Raw genomic sequence first — 12,141 nt, 5'->3', positions numbered from 1 at the left:
GTCCCCCTCAACTCCTACTTTAGCGCGGGTTCATCAACATCCGGGTCCTTCTTGGCATTCGGATTCTATACCCACCCGCTTCTACAGTTTTAGCATAGCTCCGTCCCGCCCCCTCCGCCTTCCAACTTCCCTATTCTATACATAGATATTGGAATTGATGAATGGTGCCGGTTCGCAATCAAGTAGTACCCGGATAAGCGAGTTGCGTCTGAATTGGGAAATTCAAATATAATATAGCCTCAGACATTTCTTAGCAAGACAATTTGTCTCAGTTTCCTCATCTGTAGAAGGGTGGGGTATAATATCCCCTGCCTCCCAGTGCTGTTATGAGGACAAAATGAGATAACTGTAAAGTGCTTCTCAAGCTTTAGAATACTAAAATGCTAGCCATCCTTCTATAACTCTTAATGGCCTCATCAGGTCTCTGGAGTTTAACTATTCTAAGTCTCTGCAGATAACTACCAGAGTTATAGATCCATATCACTTTCTTCCCTCCAATCTTCAATCCCTAAACAACTGTTTGCTGGACACTTCAAAACTAGATGTCCTGGATATGTCTTAAACATGTCTAAAACTGAACCCTTCTATTCCCCAAACATCCTTTTTCTGATGTTCCCTATTAGGTTTTTTTTTAACATTTCCCCCCAATTATGTAGAGAAACAATTTTTTATAATTGTTTTCTGACATTTTGCAATTCAAATTCTCTCCCTCTCTCCCTACTCCCCCACCAAATAATCTGATATAGGCTATACCAGTGCATTCATGTGATACATATTTCCATATTCCTCATGCCAAAATAGAAGATACTTATCACATATACAATTAAAAAAAAACTCACCAAGGAAATACAGTAAAAGATGGCATGCTCTGATCTCCAATCAGACTTCCAACAATTGCTTCTTTGGCTTTGGTTAGATTTTTTATCATGAGAACCTTAGGATTACCTTAGAACTTTGTCTTACTGATACTTAGTCCTTTACAGTTGATCATCATAGACTGTTTTTGTTAATGTATATAGTGTTCTTCTGGTTCTGCTTACTTCACTTTGCATCAGTTCATATAAGTCAAGGTTTTTCTGAACTCATCTTGTTCATTTTTTCTCATGGCACAATAATATTCCATTCCAACTATGTACCACAATTTGTTCAGTTATTCCCCAACTGATGAACATCCCCCCAGGTTCCAATTCTTTGCCACTATAAAAAGGACTGCTAAAAATATTTTTGTGCAAGTAGGTCATTTCCCCCTATCTCTGATACAGACCCAGTAGGGGTATTACTGAGTCAAAGAGCATGTATATAATTTTATGGTCTTTTGGGTATGGTTCCACATCACTCTCTAGAATGGTTGTATCAGTTCACAGTTCCACCAAAAGTGTATAGTGTCCCAATTTTGCCACATCCCCTCCAACATTTGTTATTTTCTTTTTTGGTCATATTAGCCTATCTGATAGGTATGAGGTAGTTTCTCAGAGTTGTTATTTGCATTTCTCTTATCAATAATGATTTTGAATATTTTTTCATATTGCTACCCAGAACTATCTTACCTAGCATCCTATTCGCATCCTTACCTAACCTGGTGTTTACTTACCTGATAAGGTTGGGAGGATATATTTTAGTGTAACCATGCCCCTCTCTCTCTTCTTCCTGGAACTTAGTTGTGGAGACTGGGGAGAGAGCTTGGCATGAAAGTTTACTGAAGTAAAAGCTTTGTACTTTTATTTTTTTTATTTCTTCTACTTCAAGTGATTATTAAGAAATCTTACAAAATATAATAGTTGGAGTTATGAATATTAATTTAAACCTTACAACATGACTAAAGAAAGTTTTAATTTCTTCTTTTGCGAATTGTCTATTCATATCCTTTGTCTCAATTGGGAATGCCTTCTATTCTTATAAATTTGACTAAGTTCTCTATATAAGTGAGTAATGAGACCTTTGTCAGAGACAAATTTTTACTAATGTGTAAATATAAATAATAAATTAATAAATAATACAATAAAATATGTGTGGTTATCACTGATGTATTTTTAACATAAATATACAGATAAAATAATAATTTTTCCCAATTTGTTCTTTCTTTTCTAATCTTGGTTGCATGGGTTTTGTTTGTACAAAGCCTTTTTAATTTAATGTAATCAATTTCCCTATTACTGTTGAAGGCAACACTATCCTACCAGAGTCTCTTATTCTGGATTCATTTGACATATCCAATCAATTACCTAATCTTAATGTTTCCTAGCTTCATAGCATTTCTTCCCTCTTCCTGTTTTCTTTACCCATAGATATAACCTTAGTTTGGGCTCTCATCACCTTTTACCTGTTTAATTTCAATAGCACCTACATAGATCTTGTGTAAGCCTATTACTTCTCTAGTCCCCCCTAGACATTACTATGAAAGTAATTTCCCTAAAACACAAATCTGAACATGTGTCTTTCCTACTCAAACACCTCCAGGGAGTTTCCATTGCCTCTAGTACAAAACTAAACTCTTTTTTTGGCCTCAATCAATCCTTTACTCCATGCACTCAGAAATATAGCTAAAGTGACCTCTGATACTGTTAGGGTCCAGTGCGTCACCCACCACCAAGGAAAAACCCACAGACAATGCAATCAAGCAGAAGGGTCCTTTATTCTGGTCCACGCCAGGGGAAGCTCAGCACAAGAGTTCCGCCTGCAGTTGTGAGTGCAGAGTCTTTTATACCCGAGCCTGTCAGCATATCACTAACCACCATACGTGGCCTACAAGTTCTCCTGGAATCTATGTTTTGGACGTCAGTACTAGTTTCTCCTGGAATCTACGTGTTGGGTGTTGATATGTTCATGTCTCCTGACTGGGGTCTGCTGGCCAGATGTTCTACAGTGATATGTGTTGTGTTGAGTAGCTCCCTGCTTGGGGACCCCTCATTCCCTACTCTTTTTCTCTCAAGGGTCAAAGGGAGAGCCTGCCTGTGGGGCCATCTCGAAGCCCTCGGCTTGGAGCTCGATAGTGGCCAGGGGTTGGTACTGTTGTCGGAGGGCCAATACCTGGACCGTATCCAGGCGTTTCTTCACGAACCGGACAAGGCAGTTGAGAATACAGGGGCCGAATGTTAAGAGTAGGATTAGGATGGTGAGGGGTCCTATGATGGACGAGACCAGGGTAGTGAGACAGGGGGAGGTGTTAAAAAGGTTGGCGTACCAGGGGCTAATAGCTGCTCTCTCCCTCCGCAGGGCTTCTAGCCCCTCCCGCAGTTTGCTCAGGGAGTCCCTGATGATCCCTGAATGGTTAACATAAAAGCAGCATTCCTCACCTAAGGCTGCACAGAGTCCTCCTTCCTTAAGGAAGAGGAGGTCCAAACCTCACCGATTTTGGAGGGCTACTTCGGCTAGGGAGGCATGAGACTTCTCAAGGAAGTTGATAGAGGATTCAAGCCTGGCTATGTCCTCGTCCACTGCCTTGCGCAGGTGGGTGTGTCCCTGTGTATGCAAGGTAAGGGCGGCAATGCCCACCCCTGTCCCTGTCGCCCTCTTAAGCACTGCAGCAGGTTGTCTTCCTGTGAGATGTTGTGGGAGACATTTAGGCTGAAGGCCTCATAATAGGGCGGGGATGCAACTAGGCAGAGCCAGCAGTGCTTGGTGAGGCTGGGGGAGGAATGGTTAAGGGCTGAAAAGGAGGCTCGTAGCAAAGGGAGATAGGGGTTAGTCTTGGGGGGAGTTGAAGGGGATGGGGTCTGCAGGGGCTGCAGGAGCAGGGGGGTTTGGTTTGGCAGGGATGGGGGCTGCAGGGGCAGGGGGGTTTGGTTTGGCAGGGATGAGGACTGCAGGAGCAGGGGGGTTCGGTTTGGCAGGGCAGGGGGGTTCGGGTTAAGTACGAGGTTGGGCCCCAAGGCCACTGGGGTGGTGGCCGGTTCCTTACGGATGGTAAAAAATCCCCCTTTATCATATCCAGACTCGTGTCTGCGGACTCCCCAGGTGCGTCCCAAGAGCCACCCCGGATCATCTGGACGTAGGACAGTCAGGTCTAGCTGGGTACAGCGGACCCGTTTAGAAACCGGGGAGTGGAGAAGCCAGTCCCATGTACATCCTGTGTTGATGGTCAATTTCAACTCTAGGAACTGGTCCTTTTTCACGGTCCAGGGAACAGACTCGTCCTTCGCAAGAGTCACACAGTCCCAATAAGGCCATCTCCCCTAGTTCCTTTGATGAGACTGGTCCTGAGGTGAGTCCCGTGCTCTTTCCGGCCCCGGCACAATGCTCGCCTATTATCAGCGTGCAGCTGGGGACTGAGAAGGTGGGTCCTCGGCTACCCAACACGGTTTGTGCTGCTTGCGGGGATTCCACGGGTGTCAGGGTCCATTTCCACGGCTAGTGCTGGCTACCGGCAAGTGGCGCAGATATGGCTCGCGGAACCCGGGGTAGTGAAGGGGCTGGGGAAAGGGTTTTGGCTGAGGTGGAAACCTCAGGGGTCAAGGCAGGGTTGGCGGCAGTCGTAGTGGTCGAGATGGCGTCATCGCTGGTGCTGGTGACCTGGTCTACTGGAGTGGGCGTCGTTACCTGGTCTACTGGAGTGGGCGTCGTTGGTGTGCTCAGGGTCCTCGTGGTCGGGGGGCAAGTTGAAGAGTCACGGATGAGTACAAGAGTATTACCTCTTGCACACAACAGCCCGGGGATCTGATCCCCAGTGCACGGACCGCTGTTCAGTACCATTATTGCCAAAAGGATAGGGAACAGGGGCTGGCCATTAGGTGTTCAGATGGGCCTTGACTTCCCACCCTGGGTTTGGTGCTGTGGCTAACCTGTGTGGGGTGGTGGTTGAAACTGGGCTCGAGGACGTAGCCACAATTCGGCATGCACCTGGGAAAGAGAAAAAACAAAATCTCGCGGGGTGGGGGTGGGGGGGGGGGAGGGCTTATGCTGTTCGGTGAAGTTTAAGCTTCAAAGGAGTGTCAGGATGGGATGTGGCTGTCCAGACTTCGGTGGTCTTTGGCGGTTCTGCGGCTCTCACGTGGGAGTGGTGGATCCAAGGGCCAATTCCGTCGACCTTAAGGGCTGAAGGGGTGACAAAGAGGGTTACATAGAGCCCCTTCCACTGCAGCTGAAGGTTGGCCTTGCAGTGTCGCTTAACCCAGACCCAGTCCCCAGGTTTGAAGGGGTGAGGGTCATGGGGAGGAGGTTGGAACCATGCCTGGAGCCTCGGCCAGAGGTCAGACTGAATCTGGGAGAGAGAGAGAACAAAGTACCGCAGTGGGGGGCTACTGGGGGTCGCATCCGGGAAGGCAGAGAGGACAGGGGGAATGGAACCATAAAGGTTTTCATAAGGGGTGAGAGAGAGGGGCCCAGGGGTATTGCGAGCTTTAAAAAGGGCTAGGGGAAGGAGCGTCACCCAGTCCCGGCCAGTCTCCAAAGAGAGTTTAGTAAGGGTCTCTTTTAGGGTCCGATTCAATCTTTCTACCTGCCCTGAACTCTGAGGGTTATACTCACAGTGTAATTTCCATTTGACCCCGAGACCCCCTGCCAGCGCCTGTAAGGTCTTGGCCACAAATGCAGGGCCATTGTCCAAGCCTAGAGAGGAGGGCACCCCGAACCGAGGGATTATTTCTTCCAGCAAGATTTTAGCGACTGCCTGGGCGGTCTCAGTCTTTGTTGCAAAGGCTTCAGGCCACCCTGTGAAGGTGTCTACAAGAACTAGGAGGTACCGGAATTCAAATTTGCCAGGCCGTACTTCAGTGAAATCAAGTTCCCAGTGTTCACAGGGTAGGGTGCCGCGGAGGTGGGTTCCAAAGTGCGAATTTGGGTTTGCCGGCCAGGTCAGCTGGCAGGCGGTGCACTTGTCAACCAATTCTGTTAGGAAGGACCGAGAGCCTTGGAAGCGAATCCGTCCTTTCCAGAGTAGTTCATGGAGTTTGTTAGCACCCAGGTGCGTGAGATGGTGGAGGTGGGTGGTCAAAAGTTGGCCAGCGATTCTAGGTAGAAGCAGGTTACCTGCAGGATCCTGGAAGAAGGACCCAAATGGCCGTCCTTCCTTCCCTTTTATCCATCAGTGGTCACTGTCCGAATATTGTGGAGGGTCCGGTGGGGGGTTTGGGATGAGGGATGGGGGGCTTGGGGGGTTTGGGATGAGGGATGGGGGGCTTGGTGGCTCTGGGCTGGCCTGGATGGGCAGCACTAGGGTATGGGCCCGATCCCGCGTTGCCACCACCTTAGCCTCCTCGTCTGCCCAGCGATTTCCCATAGTGGGGAGGAACGAGCCACTTTGGTGTCCAGGAGTGTGGACAACGGCAACTGCACGGGGCTCCCAGACGGCTGCAAGGAGATCTTGGATGTCCTCGAGGTGGGCCACCGACTTCCCAGCTGAAGTGACAAACCCCCTTTCCCGGTATATTGGTGCATGCACATGCAGGGTCGCGAAGGCGTAGCGACTGTCAGTGTATATAGTGACTCGCTTGTCCTTTGCTGCCCGCAAGGCTGCTGCCAAAGCAACCAGTTCAGCTTTCTGTGCTGACGTCCCCTCGGGAGGGGAGGCATCCCAAATGATCTGGCCAGTGTGATCTACTACCGCGGCTCCGGCTCTCCTACCTTGTGGGGACATGAAGCTGCTGCCATCGGTGAAGAAGATGAGGTCCGGACTGGCCAGAGGGACATCCTTGAGGTCAGGGCGTGCAGATATCGATTCCACAAGGATCTCTTGGCAGGAGTGCGTCTCGGTGTTGTCATCCCCGGTGGGGAGAAGCGTGGCAGGATTCAGGGTGGACACTACCCGGAAGGACAGCCGAGCCTCATTCAGGAGGAGTGACTGGTAGTGGGTCAGCCGGGCGTGGGACAGCCAGCTCACCGGAGGTTGGCGGAGGACACTCTCAATGGCGTGCGAGGTGGCGATGAGAAGCGGCTGGCTATGTGTGAGTTTGTCAGCATCCTTGACCAGGAGGGCCACTGCTGCGATAATGCGGAGACAGGAAGGCCATCCTGCCGAGACCGGGTTGAGCCGTTTGGAGAGGTAGGCCACCGGCCGGTCCCAGGGTCCCAGTTTCTGAGTAAGGACCCCTTTTGCCACCCCCTGACGCTCATCAACGAACAGCTGATAGGGTTTCTCTGGGTCAGGAAGGGCTAGGGCCGGTGCTTGCAGCATAGCCTTTCGGAGGTCTTGGAAGGCTGTTTCCACGTTCTCCATCCAAACCCAGTCTGAGGTTTCCCAGGCGGCAGCATAGAGGGGTTTTGCTGTCTCTGCAAAGTTGGGCACCCAAAGGCGACAGTATCCCACAGATCCCAGGAATTCCCGTACCTGCCGAGGCGAGGAGGGGGTGGGGATGGAAAGGATGGCCTGGGTCATGGCTGGGGTGAGCCAGTGGAGGCCATCGTGCAGGCGATAGCCAAGGAAGGTGACCTCCCGGCGGGCTATGTGTGCTTTCTTGGCACTGACATGGTAGCCAGCAGCCTCGAGGCAGAGCAAGAGGTCCCTTGTAGCCTCCTTGCAGGATTCCTCTGTAGGGGAGGCGATCAGCAAGTCGTCTACATACTGCAAAAGAGTCACAGTGGGGTGTAGCTGGCGAAAAGGTTTCAAATCTTCCGCCAAAGCATTGCTAAAGATGGTCGGGCTCAGTTTTAGCCCCTGGGGAAGTCGAGTCCAGGTGAGTTGGATAGTCGAGTGGGTTTCAGGGGAGAACCACTCAAAGGCAAAGATGGGCTGACTAACAGCGGCCAGTGGGAGGGTGAAGAAGGCATCCTTTAAGTCTAAAGTAGTATACCAGGTCAGGGAAGGATGTAGATTGCTAAGGAGAGTATACGGGTTTGGGATGGTGGGGTGGACATCCTCAATACGCTTGTTGACTTCCCGTAGGTCTTGAACGGGTCTGTAATCCCCTGTGCCTGGTTTACAGACAGGGAGGAGTGGGGTGTTCCATGGAGATTTGCAAGGTGTAAGGATCCCGGAGGCCAGAAGGCACTTAATGTGAGGTTGAATGCCTTTTCTGGCCTCGGCTGACATCAGGTATTGTTTAATCCGTATAGGAGTGGCCCCACTCTTGAGGGGGATGATAATGGGGGGTTGGTTTATGGCCAGCCCCACTCCGGAAAGTTCTGCCCAGACCTTAGGAATGGAGTCCACCCATGGTCGCACATGGGGGGGAATATCCAGGGGGCCAGGGTCAGAATATAAAAGGTGTTCATCTTGGAGGGCAAAGGGTCTCTGATACTGTGGGGAAGACTACCTAAGACAAAAAGAGTACTTAGCATTTGCTTAGCCTACCTAACTGGAATTGTTATTTACTTGAGGGTCCCTTATTCAGTCTGAAACTGCTAGCCTGAGATTCTCTTCTAGGTGGATTCTCCTGGGAAATTGGGAACCAGTCTAAGCTTCAGAGTCTCCAGATTATCAACTAGTCCTAGAACTTGGGGTTCATCAGATCTGACTAGGCTACAATTTTGGGGTTTCTAGATTCCATGTTGGCAGTCTTCTTCCAAAGAAAAGATGGACAACAACAATTTGTATTCTCAGTGCTTAGCACTGGGCCTGGTACATAATAACCATTTAATAAAAGCTTAGGGGTGTATGGGGTGCTCAGGGAGGAGTAGTATCTCTGGTATGGAGGGCTTGTTGTGCCCTCTTAGGGCAGCTCTCCAGCCTCTGACCCCCACCTGACACCCAGCTCTCACTTGTGGCTCCTATGCTAGCATGCCGCAGTGGCCCCACCCCGGGCAACGGCTTAGACAGGCTGGCTAAACCTTGTGAGAGTAGCCATTGGGTCGTAGACCCCTGGTGAACCAGGGCTTTGCTCACCCAGGATGTGAAGACTGCTTTGGTGGAAGAAACCAATAAGAAGGTTCAACGGCTGAGAGGGCGACACAGCAAAGCACTGTGGAGTGCTTAGGGTGTGTTGGAACACAAAAGACAACATGGCCATCCAATGCAGCTGAGGAAGTCTCCAGGTGTAACTACTTTTCGTGCCATTGGACCCAGGCTTCCAATGCAGAGTGGGACTGTCTCTGTACATCGACTTTCCCACTTAAATCTCCTTCACACACAAGTGTCTTTGTGCACACTCATCTATCCATAGATGAAAACGCACAAAGACAATCTTTACTTAGAGACTACTAACTAGTCCCACCCAACTAGGATTGTCATTCACCTGAGGGTCTGCCACTCAGTCTGAAACTGTTAGCTTGGGATTCCCTTCAGGGTGTATTCCCACAAGAATAGTATGAACTTTGGTGTCTCAAACCTATAAGTTAGTCCTGAGACCTGGGGTTCACCAGATCCCACTAGGCCACAAGTTTGGGGTTCCTAGATTCCATGTTGACAATCTCTCCTTTTACAGTGAAATTAGAGATACAAATTTTTTCCTAAGGATTGCTTTAGCTGCATTCCAAAAATTGTGCTGTGTTGTCTCACTTTTATTAGTTTGATGAAATTATTCATTGTTTTTATGTGTTCTTTGATCTATCCATCCCTTCAGATTGAATTTAGTTTGATTTTGTCAACATGGATGTCAACATTAATGTTGATTGGAAAAAACAGAGAACTATTAAATAGTCAAAATCACTCTTTAATCATGGGCAAAAGGGGTTCAGCGCTAGTAGGCCTCGGCAACAGAACTACGTGCCACAGACTACTACACAGAGTGTGAGGATTAAACTCACTGACCCCTGGGAGTGCCACTAAGCTAGATGGACTTCTGGGAACAAAAGAATTTGGGGAACCTATATACCATTTGGGGAGTCCAGGGACAAAGAAAAATGATTGACATCACTATAACTACAAAGAAAATGGGAGGGTTCTGTCAACTAGAAAAAACACAGAACTAATCACATGATTATCTCAATAGATGCAGAAAAAGCCTTTGACAAAATACAACACCCATTCCTATTGAAAACACTAGAAAGTATAGGAATAGAAGGGCCTTTCCTAAAAATAATAAACAGTATATACCTAAAACCATCAGCAAACATCATCTACAATGGGGAAAAACTCAAAGCCTTCCCAATAAGATCAGGAATCAAACAAGGATGCCCATTATCACCTTTATTATTTAATATTGTACTAGAAACACTAGCAGTAGTGTCAACTAGAAAAAACACAGAACTATTAAATAGTCAAAATCACTCTTTAATCAAGGGAAAAGGGGTTAGCGCTACTACTACGACAACAGAGCTGCTTTCCAAGATTGCACAGAGTCAAGATGCCCTGGTCACCAGCCCCTGGGAGTGCCACCGACTCAGGATGGACTCCAAGGAACAAAAGAACTTGGGGAACCTATATACCACTCTAGATGACCTGGGGGGTTTAGGATTAGAGGGACAGTTGATTGACTTTACAATGGTAAGAAAGGAAAATGAGGAGTTCTAGACAGGAATAATAGTGAGGGGTTGATGCCCCACAAAGGACACAAAAGGGAAAGACTCAGCCCAGGGCTGGGTCACCTTGGTCATGGACCTTAGCCTAGGGGGAGAAACCATTGGGACAAAAGGGATGTTCAATATTGGATGGGATTAGCTGTTCCCACCCAAACTACCAGGAAGTTCACTGTCTGGTGAAGAGGGACCTTCCCTCAGGGGGAAACCTCTCCTGTGACAAGGTCAAAACCTGGGGTTTCTACACTCAAACTAAATAAAACAGGGGATCTCTAGATTTCCATGTTGACAGTTCAAACTACATTGACAGGTTACAATCAAATTAGGGAAAGGAATCATAGCTAGAGGCTAGTGTGTAAGAGAAGGGGCTACTAACAATGGTTACTAAAGGATGGTTCCTGCCCAGGTATGGGTCTTCTTGGGAAAGGGTCTGATAAAATAGGGGAGACAACCTAAAACAAAGAGGGTCCTTAGCATATGTTTAGTAGTAGTCTTTTGGTAACCGAGGATGAAGATTGTGTTTGTACATTTTCATCTATGATAGATGAGTGTGCACAAAGACACTTGTGTGTGAAGGAGATTTAAGTGGGAAAGTCGATGCACAGAGACAGTCCCACTCTGCATTGGAAGCCTGGGTCCAATGGCACGAAAAGTAGTTACACCTGGAGACTTCCTCAGCTGCATTGGATGGCCATGTTGTCTTTTGTGCTCCAACACGCCCTAAGCACTCCACAGTGCTTTGCTGTGTCGCCCTCTCAGCCGTTGAACCTTCTTATTGGTTTCTTCCGTCTGTTCAACTGAAGCAGTCTTCACATCCTGGGTGAGCAAGGCCCTGGTTGACCAGGGGTCTACGACCCAATGGCTACTCTCACAAAGTTTAGCCGGCCTGTCGAAGACATTACACAGGGTGTAGCCGCTGCGGCATGCTAGCTGCTACTAGGAGCCACAAGTGAGAGCTGGGTGTCAGGTGGGGGTCAGAGGCTGGAGAGCTGCCCTAGAAGGGCACAACAAGCCCTCCATACCAGAGATATTACCCCTCCCTGAACACCCCTGGAAAATACACAGCTAGTAATCATAACTCTGAATGTGAATGGAATGAACTCACCCATGAAACAAAAGTCAATAGCAGAGTGGATTAGAATCCAAAACCCTACCATATGCTGTCTGCAAGAAACAGACATGAGGATGGTAGATACGCATAGGTTGAAAGTAAGAGGATGGAGCCAAATCTATTGGGCATCAACTGATAAAAAGAAGGCAGGAGTCACAATCATGATATCTAACAAAGCCAAAGTAAAAATAAATACAGTTAAAAGAGCTAGGGAAGGTAATTACATCCTGATAAAGGGCAGTATAGACAATGAGGAAATATCAGTAGGCAAAATGTATGCACCAAATGGCATAGCATCGAAATTTCTAAAGGAGAAACTAGTGGAGCTCAAGGATGAAATAGACAGAAAAACTATACTAGTGGAAGATCTGGACCTCCCTCTATCCGAATTAGAGAAATGAAACCAAAAAATAAATTAGAAAGAGGTGAGAGAAGAGAATCAAATCTTAGAAAAATTAGAGTTAGTAGACATGTGGAGAAAAATAAATAGGGACAAAAAGGAACACACCTTTTCAGCAGCACGTGGTACATTCACAAAAATTGAACATATATTAGAGCACAAAAAAAATTGAAAACAAGTGCAAAAGTGCATATGTTTATCTCACACAAAAAGGATTGCCATTCCCCAGAGAGTTTCCCACTCAGTTTGAAACTGCAAGTCTGGGATTCCCTTCAGGGTAGATTCCCAAGGGAAAAGGGAACAA

The sequence above is a fragment of the Monodelphis domestica genome, chromosome 2, assembly GCF_027887165.1.
Source record: "Monodelphis domestica isolate mMonDom1 chromosome 2, mMonDom1.pri, whole genome shotgun sequence".
In the NCBI taxonomy this organism is placed as follows: Eukaryota; Metazoa; Chordata; class Mammalia; order Didelphimorphia; family Didelphidae; genus Monodelphis; species Monodelphis domestica.
This window is presented reverse-complemented; position numbering follows the sequence as displayed.